Raw genomic sequence first — 11,027 nt, forward strand, 5'->3', positions numbered from 1 at the left:
TGGCTGTGGAACTTTATTGAGCTGAGGCCAGGATCACACACTGTGACTGGTGAAATAAGGTGGTACTGGAGACATGGCTATACAATGTCTGAATGAGGAAGGAGATAAATCTGTGGGGGGTTTCCCTGATCCTTATGAAAGTTCTGCTCACTGTGGACACTGGTAAACCCACATGGGTACAGCTCAATGAGAAAAACTGAGGGCTGAGGAAGCTGGGTATGGCAAAACATATAGTTAAGCAGAGGTGTGTGATCAAAATTGAAGGGCTAAAATCCATATGCTGCTTATGTTACAACCTGATATATAGACTGTGTCAGCTCTTTTTAGAGGCCCAAAATCCAGAGTTTGGTCAAGACAACAGAGGCCGAGCAAATAGTGAACAATATCAGCTAAGAAGCAGAACAAACAAAAGACAACCTTGCTTTTTGCTAAGATAAGCTTGGTCAGCAAGAAGCCAGGTGGAAATTATAATTGGGAGCTTTATCTCAGTTGCAAACAGACCTAAGGAATGAAAGGGGCCCTGTTTCTTCTGTAGAAGAGGTGCCTTCCTACACACCAGCCTTGAGTTTATGGAAGAGGTTCAAACATCTCAGTATGAGATACGATATCCTCCCTCTCACAGATGTGCACCTCTCCTCCAAGCCATTGCCAGTGCCTGCCTTAGCCCTGGTCTACACTAGGACTTTAGGTCGAATTTAGCAGCATTAAATCGATGTAAACCTGCACCCGTCCACATGATGAAGCCCTTTTTATCGACTTAAAGGGCTCTTAAAATCGATTTCCTTACTCCACCCCTGACAAGTGGATTAGCGCTTAAATCGGCCTTGCTGGGTCAAATTTGGGGTACTGTGGACACAATTCGACGGTATTGGCCTCCGGGAGCTATCTCAGAGTGCTCCATTGTGACTGCTCTGGACAGCACTCCCAACTCAGATGCACTGGCCAGGTAGACAGGAAAAGAACCGCGAACTTTTGAATCTCATTTCCTGTTTGGCCAGTGTGGCAAGCTGCAGGTGACCATGCAGAGCTCATCAGCAGAGGTGACCATGATGGAGTCCCAGAATCGCAAAAGAGCTCCAGCATGGACTGAACAGGAGGTACGGGATCTGATCGCTGTATGGGGAGAGGAATCCATGCTATCAGAATTCCGTTCCAGTTTTCGAAATGCCAAAACCTTTGTCAAAATCTCCCAGGGCATGAAGGACAGAGGCCATAACAGGGACCCGAAGCAGTGCCGCGTGAAACTTAAGGACCTGAGGCAAGCCTACCAGAAAACCAGAGAGGCGAATGGCCGCTCTGGGTCAGAGCCCCAAGCATGCCGCTTCTATGATGAGCTGCATGCCATTTCAGGGGGTTCAGCCACCACTACCCCAGCCGTGTTGTTTGACTCCTTCAATGGAGATGGAGGCAACACGGAAGCAGGTTTTGGGGATGAAGAAGATGATGATGATGATGATGATGAGGTTGTAGATAGCTCACAGCAAGCAAGCGGAGAAACCGGTTTACCCGACAGCCAGGAACTGTTTCTCACCCTGGACCTGGAGCCAGTACCCCCCGAACCCACCCAAGGCTGCCTCCTGGACCCGGCAGGCGGAGAAGGGACCTCCGGTGAGTGTACCTTTTAAAATACTATACATGGTTTAAAAGCAAGCATGTGAAAGGATTAATTTGCCCTGGCATTCGTGGGTCTCCTGGATGTACTCCCAAAGCCTTTTCAAAAGGTTTCTGGGGAGGGCAGCCTTATTGCTTCCTCCAAGGTAGGACACTTTACCACTCCAGGCCAGTAGCACGTACTCGGAAATCATTGTACAACAAAGCATTGCAGTGTATGTTTGCTGGCGTTCAAACAACATCCGTTCTTTATCTCTCTGTGTTATCCTCAGGAGAGTGAGATATCATTCATGGTCACCTGGTTGAAATAGGGTGCTTTTCTTCAGGGGACACTCAGAGGTGCCCGTTCCTGCTGGGCTGTTTGCCTGTGGCTGAACAGAAATGTTCCCCACTGTTAGCCACGGGGAGTGGGGAGGGTTGAGGGGGTAGCCACGCGGTGGGGGGAGCAAAATGCGACCTTGTAACGAAAGCACATGTGCTATGTATGTAATGTTAACAGCAAAGTTTACCCTGAAAGAGTGTAGCCATTGTTTTATAAAATGTGTCTTTTTAAATACCGCTGTCCCTTTTTTTTTATCCACCAGCTGCATGTGTTTCAAGGATCACAGGATCTTCTCCTTCCCAGACGCTAGTGAAGATTAGAAAGAGAAAAAAACGCACTCGTGATGAAATGTTCTCTGAGCTCATGCTGTCCTCCCACACTGACAGAGCACAGACGAATGCGTGGAGGCAAATAATGTCAGAGTGCAGGAAAGCACAAAATGACCGGGAGGAGAGGTGGCGGGCTGAAGAGAGTAAGTGGCGGGCTGAAGAGAGGGCTGAAGCTCAAATGTGGCAGCAGCGTGATGAGAGATGGCAGGATTCAATGCTGAGGCTGCTGGAGGATCAAACCAGTATGCTCCAGCGTATGGTTGAGCTGCAGCAAAGGCAGCTGGAGCACAGACTGCCGCTACAGCCCCTGTGTAACCAACCACCCTCCTCCCCAAGCTCCATAGCCTCCTCACCCAGACGCCCAAGAACGTGGTGGGGGGGCCTCTGGCCAACCAGCCACTCCACCACAGAGGATTGCCCAAGCAACAGAAGGCTGGCATTCAATAAATTTTAAAGTTGTAAACTTTTAAAGTGCTGTGTGGCATTTTCCTTCTCTCCTCCACCACTCTTCCTGGGCTACCTTGGTAGTCATCCCCCTATTTGTGTGATGAATGAATAAAGAATGCATGAATGTGAAGCAACAATGACTTTATTGCCTATGCAAGCGGTGATCAAAGGGAGGAGGGGAGGGTGGTTAGCTTACAGGGAAGTAGAGTGAACCAAGGGGCAGGGGATTTCATCGAGAAACAAACAGAACTTTCACACCGTAGCCTGTCCAGTCATGAAACTGGTTTTCAAAGCTTCTCTGATGCGCACCGCACCCTCCTGTGCTCTTCTAACCGCCCTGGTGTCTGGCTGTGCGTAACCAGCAGCCAGGCGATTTGCCTCAACCTCCCATCCCGCCATAAACCTCTCCCCCTTACTCTCACAGATATTGTGGAGCCCACAGCAAGCAGTAATAACAGTGGGAATATTGGTTTCGCTGAGGTCTAATCGCTTTTAAACGTCCAAATGCACAGTCTACCCCCATTCTGCACTTGCTCAGCCTGTAGTTGAACAGCTCCTGACTACTGTCCAGGCTGCCTGTGTACGGCTTCATGAGCCATGGCAGTAAGGGGTAGGCTGGGTCCCCAAGGATAACTATAGGCATTTCAACATCCCCAACGGTTATTTTCTGGTCTGGGAAGAAAGTCCCTTCCTGCAGCTTTTGAAACAGACCAGAGTTCCTGAAGATGCGAGCGTCATGTACCTTTCCCGGTCATCCCACGTTGATGTTGGTGAAACGTCCCTTGTGATCTACCAGTGCTTGCAGCACTATTGAAAGGTACCCCTTGCGGTTTATGTACTCGGCGGCTTGGTGCTCCGGTGCCAAGATAGGGATATGGGTTCCGTCTATGGCCCCACCACACTTAGGGAATCCCATTGCAGCAAAACCATCCACTATGACCTGCACATTTCCCAGGGTCACTACCCTTGAGATCAGCAGATCTTTGATTGCATGGGCTACTTGCATCACAGCAGCCCCCACAGTAGATTTGCCCACTCCAAATTGATTCCCGACTGACCGGTAGCTGTCTGGCGTTGCAAGCTTCCACAGGGCTATCGCCACTCGCTTCTCAACTGTGAGGGCTGCTCTCATCTTGGTATTCATGCGCTTCAGGGCAGGAGAAAGCAAGTCACAAAGTTCCATGAAAGTGCCCTTACGCATGCGAAAGTTTCGCAGCTACTGGGAATTGTCCCAGACCTGCAGCACTATGCGGTCCCACCAGTCTGTGCTTGTTTCCCGAGCCCAGAATCGGCGTTCCACAGCATGAACCTGCCCCATTAGCACCATGATGCCCACATTGCCAGGGCCCGTGCTTTGAGAGAAGTCTGTGTCCATGTCCTCATCTCTCACATCACCGCGCTGACGTTGCCTCCTCGCCCGGTTTTGCTTTGCCAGGTTCTGGTGCTGCATATACTGCTGGATAATGTGTGTGGTGTTTAATGTGCTCCTAATTGCCAAAGTGAGCTCAGCGGCGTCCATGCTTGCCATGGTATGGCGTCCGCACAGAAAAAAGGCGCGGAACGATTGTCTGCCGCTGCTCTGACAGGAGGGAGGGGTGACTGATGACACAGCTTACAGGGTTGGCTTACAGGGAATTAAAATCAACAAAGGGGGTGGCTTTACATCAAGGAGTATTTCAGGCAGGACTTCATGGAGGGTTCCAATAAGAAATGGTGCACCTAAGTAATTGTTCTTATTGGCACAAGCAGGTTTGTCTGGCCTCTGATTGATACATGGCTAGATTTATCTCGCTGCACCGTCCCTGTGAGTGACTGCAGTGTGACCTAGAGGAATGAGTCCCCTAGATGGGGCGGGGCGGGGGGGGGAGCAAATGAGTACAAAACAAATCTGGTCTATTTCTTGTTTTGATCCACTCCATCTATCTTTTACATCTTTGGCTGGCAGCAGATGGTGCAGAAGGACTGCAAGCCATCTACATCTCATGGCTGCTCGGCAGAAGATGATATAATAGGACTGCTAGCAGTCCGTATCACCTGCCTGCTCACCATAAGATGGTTCAATAGGACTGACTGCAGGACTAAAGAGAATGACCTGGCCAAGTCACTTGTAATGTAGTCCCTGCATCCATGTCTGCTCAGGCGCTCCTGGCCGATGTGGCCAGGAGCACCTCGGACATGACGATGACGGCTACCAGTCCTATTGTACCATCTGCTGCCACAAGGCAATGGGTTGCTACTGCTGTGTAGCAATGCAGTACCGCGTCTGCCAGCACCCAGGAGACATACAGTGACCGTGAGCTGAGCGGGCTCCATGCTTGCCGTGGTATGGCGTCTACACAGGTAACTCAGGAAAAAAGGCATGAAACGATTGTCTGCTGCTGCTTTCACGAAGGGAGGGAGGGAACGGGGGCCTGATGATATGTACCCAATAACCACCTGCGACAATGTTTTAGCCCCATCAGGCATTGGGATCTCAACCCAGAATTCCAATGGGCAGCGGAGACTGCGGGAACTGTGGGATAGCTATCCACAGTGCAACACTCCGAAAGTCGACGCTAGCCTCGGTACTGTGGAAGCACGCCGCTGAGTTAATGCACTTAATGCACTTAGAGCATTTTCTTTGGGGACACACACACTCGAATATATAAAAACGATTTTGAAAAAAATGACTTCTATAAATTCGACCTAATTTTATAGTGTAAACATACCCTTGGAAACACAAATGAACAACTAAAAGACAATCTTTATTGCTATATACTTTTCATTTGTCCTTTTGCTTTAGCTCCTAGGTGTGTACCTGTCAGACAATCGGGGAGCTACTTCATTCCTATGGATCCCAAATCAGAATTCAACATATATATTTTATACTAACACACTCTATATATTGTTTAAAGGAAAACACCTGTGTACTAATTAAGTGTCGTGTGTTAACCTGAAACCATGGGCGGAGACATTATGTAACCTTTTGACCATTGGCTACTGTGCTTATCTTGTCTTGCTGCTAAACCTATCCAGGGGTTTGGGACTGCCTACCCCGTCATTTCCCTCCGCCCATGGAAAATCCATATAATCTATTGTAATCAATTGTTTGACAGGTTTCAGAGTAACAGCTATGTTAGTCTGTATTTGCAAAAAGAAAAGGCGTACTTGTGGCACCTTAGAGACTAACCAATTTATTTGAGCATGAGCTTTCGTGTCTCTGAGCTTAATAAGCAAGGTGACACTCTGCCAGCGCTGTGCGTAATAAACCCACATGCTTAATTCTACACCGTGTCCGTATTTTGTTCCTTCAAAAATGAAAAATGTCTCTGAGATTCAGTCCTGGGTATACTATGGTGCTGCCACACGAGGCCCACACTCAGAAGGGGCCCATGATGACTACATGGGGATCCACAAAAGGTTAATTCGGTCCTGCCTCTGGGAGCGTCTGAGCTTCCCTACACCTGCTGCACCACTAACTAAAATAAGCATGAAGCCACAAGGGGGCTGCAGATGGTGCCAACTGTGGGACAGGCTCTGAGTGGCCGCAGTGTTCAGGCACTTCCCCCAGATAACAACTGATGCTAGGTGGCGGAGACACAGAGTAATAGCAACAGAGTGCAGTCAGGTGTCTTCTGGCTTGACTACACCACTGCTCCCATCCTGATTCCCCTGCTCCATCCCGTCCCCCATATACTTCAAATTTCCTTCCTCCCCCCTGCTGGGTGTCTGAATTTCCTAAATGGCAACAGACACCTGGTCATTGCAGCTTGCTTGGTCCTTTATATAAGGGTCTCCATTTAATTTAGCTGGTGACCTCAGGCTCCTCTATTTGGGAAATAGGGCCTGGATGAATAGACTCATAGACTTTAAGGTCAGAAGGGACCATTATGATCATCTAGTCTGACCTCCTGCACAACGCAGGCCACAGGATCTCACCCATCCATTCTTGTAATAAACCTCTATCCTATTTCTGAGCTATTGAAGTCCTCAAATAGTGGTTTAAAGACTTTAAGGTGCAGAGAATCCTCCAGCAAGTGACCTGTGCCCCACGCTGCAGAGGAAGGCGAAAAAACCCCAGGGCCTCTTCCAATCTGCCCTGGAGGAAAATTCCTTCCTGACCCCAAATATGGCGATCAGCTAAACCCTGAGCATGTGGGCAAGACTCACCAGCCAGACACCCAGGAAAGAATTCTCTGTAGTAACTCAGGTCCCACCCCATCTAACATCCCATCCCAGGCCATTGGGCATATCTACTGCCAATAGTCAGAGATCAATTAATTGCCTAAATTAGGCTATCCCATCATGCCATCTCCTCCATAAACTTATCAAGCTTAGTCTTGAAGCCAGATATGTGTTTTGCCCCCACTGCTTCCCTTGGAAGGCTGTTCCAGAACTTCACTCCTCTGATGGTTAGAAACCTTCGTCTAATTTCAAGTCTAAACTTCCTTATGGCCAGTTTATATCCATTTGTTCTTGTGTCCACAATGGTACCGAACTTAAATAATTCATCTCCCTCTCCGGTATTTATCCCTCTGATATATTTATAAAGAGCAGTCATATCTCCCCTCAGCCTTCTTTTGTTTAGGCTAAACAAGTCAAGCTCTTTGAGTCTCCTTTCATAAGACAGGTTTCCATTCCTCGGATCATCCTAGTAGCCCTTCTCTGTACCTGTTCCAGTTTGAATTCATCCTTCCTAAACATGACAGGTTTCAGAGTAACAGCCGTGTTAGTCTGTATTCGCAAAAAGAAAAGGAGTACTTGTGGCACCTTAGAGACTAACCAATTTATTTGAGCATAAGCTTTCGTGAGCTACAGCTCACTGTAGCTCACGAAAGCCTTTGCTCAAATAAATTGGTTAGTCTCTAAGGTGCCATAAGTACTCCTTTTCTTTTTTCTTAAACATGGGAGACCAGAACTGCACACAGTATTCCAGGTGAGGTCTCACCAGTGCCTTGTATAACAGTACTAACACCTCCTTATCTCGACTGGAAATACCTCGCCTGATGCATCCCAAGACCACATTGTGCATCATGCACATTGTGTAAAGAGTTGTCACTTTGGATGGGCTATCACCAGCAGGAGAGTGAATTTGTGTGTGGGGGTGGAGGGTGAGAAAACCTGGATTTGTGCTGGAAATGGCCCACCTGATGATCACTTTAGATAAGCTATTACCAGCTGGACAGTGGGGTGGGAGGAGGTATTTTTTCATATTCTCTGTGTATATATAAAGTCTGCTGCAGTTTCCACGGTATGCATCCGATGAAGTGAGCTGTAGCTCACGAAAGCTCATGCTCAAATAAATTGGTTAGTCTCTAAGGTGCCACAAGTACTCCTTTTCTTTTTGCGAATACAGACTAACACGGCTGTTACTCTGAAACCTGTCAGTGTTTAATAAGCTTTCCAAACACAGCTTAGCACACAGGCCCCGGAGCTTGCAGTTTATATCCACTGAAGTCCAAGTCACACAGTCATGGTGCCGCTGGCCTGGGGCATCTATGACACAGCCCTCACAATCTTCAAAAAGCTTTTCCCTAAGACAGTGATTAAGAACAGCATAAACAGCAACGCGTACAATAGTTTGCATGACTTTTTTACTCTCACGACGTGGCACTGGCTCAGTCAGTTCCATGCCATGCCTCCTCCTAAACTCCTCATAGCCGTCATCCTCGGAGTCCTCTTCAACATTTTGTATCGGCGTTGAGCAAAAACAAGGTGGGCCCGGTTCATCTTCGCTGCTTGGTGCAACGCTGTCCAGAGTCTCCGGGTCCTCTAGAAAGGCATCATCGAGCTGTTGAGAGATTTTTTTCAAAAAAGAAACAGCGTAAGCACCCCACTGCTTGGTTTTTGATTTACACAATCCCTGGTTCCTAGCCCTGTTACACCCCCCACCCTGACCGTCACTTCTTAAGCATTCATTTACCTGAGCGTTCATCTTGTCCACTAGTGACTTCCCCGAGCTGCCATCACCTTCCTCCTCCAGGGGGGTGGACAACAAGAGGCCATCACGCTCATTGCGGGGCCCCACAAGCGGCTGGGTTTCAGGTTCCGGGGTATCCATCAATGGCTGGGCCAAAGGGCTCCCCTCAATTGCCCCCTCCTCCTCCTCGGAACTGTCGCTGATGTAGCGCTTTCTCCGCGGTTTGTCGAAGGCCCTCGGGGCTAAAACAAAGTCTGAAGTTCTCAGGGGGGTGGTGAAGGAGTCCATGTTTCCACGATTTCTAAAACACACGCTCTTGGTAAAAGAGAGCCTCTTCTGCCCGACGCTGGGCCTTATGGGGTGATGGTGCTGTGCTCTGATTGGCAGAGGGGTCATACGCCCCTCTTCTGGGCGGTTCACCCCATCCCAGAACCTGCCCTATTTTGGTCAAATCTGCTCTCGGGCAGGCCTAATTGGTAGAGGTTGGTGGGAGGAGTTGTTAGAGGGGTCACATGAATCATTTCCGGACGGGTCACCCCACCCCCGGAACTTATCCTAATTGGTTAAATCTCCTCTTGGTCCTATCGGAACAAAACCCCTCCTGATTGGTAGCGGGGTGGGGGGAGGAGTTGTTAGAGGGGTCACAAGACCCACTTCCAAAGAGGACACCCCCACCCCGGAACTCGCCCTGATTGGTCAAAGCTCCTCTCTGGGTCTGTCCTACAGGGGCGAAACCCATCCTGATTGGTAGAGGGCAGTGGGAGGAGTTGTTAGAGGGGGTCACATGACATACCTTGCTTCCGGCCACGTGGCAGCCTTGACCCTGGAAGTAATACCCCATGGGGCGGGAATTCCGGTGGGGGGGCAGAGGTCAAGGGGTGGGGTTAAGGGGTCAAGGGGTGGGGTGGGTGTCACATGACACACCTTGCTTCCGGTCATGTGGCGGCCTTGATCCCGAAAGTAATAACTCATGGGGGCGGGATTTCCGGTGGGTGGGGGCTAAGGGGCTGAGGGGCGGGGTTAGGGTTTGATTGATGGTAGGGCCCCTATACTACTCATAGAGAATCCCTCTAGGCAAAACCTTAAGTTACAAAAAAGACACACAGGCAGGGTTAGTCATTCTATTCAGCACAGCTCTTTTCTCAGCCATTTAAAGAAATCATAATCTAACACATACCTAGCCAGATTACTTACTAAAAGTTCTAAGAGTCCATTCCTGTTCTGTCCCCGGCAAAAGCAGCATACAGACAGCCCCAGACCCTTTGTTTTTCTCCCTCCTCCCAGCTTTTGAAAGTATCTTGTCTCCTCATTAGTCATTTTGGTCAGGTGCCAGCAAGGTTACCTTTAGCTTCTTAACCCTTTACAGGTGAGAGGATTTTTCCTCTGGCCAGGAGGGATTTTAAAGGGGTTTACCCTTCCCTTTATATTTATGACAGTAGCTATGTAGATATTGATGTTGTCCATAGTACAGGAATCTTGGCATTTAGCTGTGAAAGGAGTATGGTAGTGTGCCTTCGTTTCGCTTTTCATATAGCACATTAGGTTTGGAATGTCTTTTCTCCTGTGCAAAGTGCCAGGACTGTGTACAGTCACTAACTGTGAAACATCAGTATTACAAAGTCTTTTAACATAAAGTGTGTTCTTATGTATCACACTTAACATGTTCAAGGGATTTTCCGAAAGATTAGGCACATTGTACATTTTTACAGTTCTTGGTAATAGCAACACATTCGTTACAAAAATTATCATTAGCAATAACAACAAATTCATTGCAAGTGTCCATCTACAATCATGTTTGTTATTCCACACCTTTGGCTCAATACCAGTGGGGTTTTGGCATTTTCGGGTTATCCTGTAGCTTCTCTTTGCAAAATTAAGGTCTCTCTTTCCTCCTTGTCCTGAAGGATCAAACCCTGATTTCTCTTGCTTAACAGAATCCACTGGCTGATTGGGTGTGCTTTCTCCGCTAATAGCTATTAGCAAGTCTTTCTTCTCCCTGCCAGGTAGATAATTTGCATCAACACAGACACTAGCTTTTAGATTCTCAGCTGCTACCAATTTCAAGGCTGGACATTCATTCTTCCATTTAGCAGGATTGGGTTCTTTCCCCCCACACCTTTTTCCTAGAAGGTTGAACACTGAAACTTCCTGCTAACGGGAATTCCTCTGCTGGCTACGTGTGTTCACCAACTGCAGACCCTGAAGCACAGACTGCTCACTTAAAGAATTAGCCTGATGACATTCCTCTCTCAACAACCTTGTCTTCCCAACAAACTGGTTAAGCACAGCCACTTGGTTATAGGGCTGCTCAACTTTCTTACCAGCTTTTACTCCAACTGAGACCTTCTCAAAGCAAGAGACCTATCTGGCTTTAAGATTAAACTCGATAAGTTTATGGAGGAGATGGTATGATGTGATA

This window comes from Lepidochelys kempii, chromosome 6 (genome assembly GCF_965140285.1).
Source record: "Lepidochelys kempii isolate rLepKem1 chromosome 6, rLepKem1.hap1, whole genome shotgun sequence".
In the NCBI taxonomy this organism is placed as follows: domain Eukaryota; kingdom Metazoa; phylum Chordata; order Testudines; family Cheloniidae; genus Lepidochelys; species Lepidochelys kempii.